This window comes from Podarcis bocagei (assembly GCF_964188305.1).
Source record: "Podarcis bocagei genome assembly, chromosome: Z".
In the NCBI taxonomy this organism is placed as follows: Eukaryota; Metazoa; Chordata; class Lepidosauria; order Squamata; family Lacertidae; genus Podarcis; species Podarcis bocagei.
In genome coordinates this window covers 17,659,333-17,659,746 of record NC_138140.1, presented here as the reverse complement: position 1 = coordinate 17,659,746, position 414 = coordinate 17,659,333, and positions in this window count along the sequence as shown.

Here is a 414-nt window from a genome sequence, read left to right as displayed (position 1 = left end):
GCACCCCTTAAATTGGGTCAAATCTTGAGTAGAACTTAGCCGCAGACATTATTTTTCATTTATGATTAAATTAAAACCATCATAATATCTATGCAATTTACAGGGGGCACTATTTAGTGTTGCATCTGATGTTAAATCCTACTCAAGTGTATACCCACTGAAAATAATGGAAATAACTGACTGCAACTCAGCTGGATACACCCAAACGTGTGTGCATCTCAGATATAAGTCTAGCTGCATTCATTAGGGCTTACTTCCAAGAAAGCATGAGGCAACCAATAGTAAACTTCCCTTGCATGTAACACTACGCAGCGGTTTCCCAAAATATGGGGGGCGGGGGGAGTGTGCCCAACCTGAAGATGGCGGAGCCTCTCCTGCTTCCTTACCCCTTTCTGTTTAGGGGGGGGCTGCTGC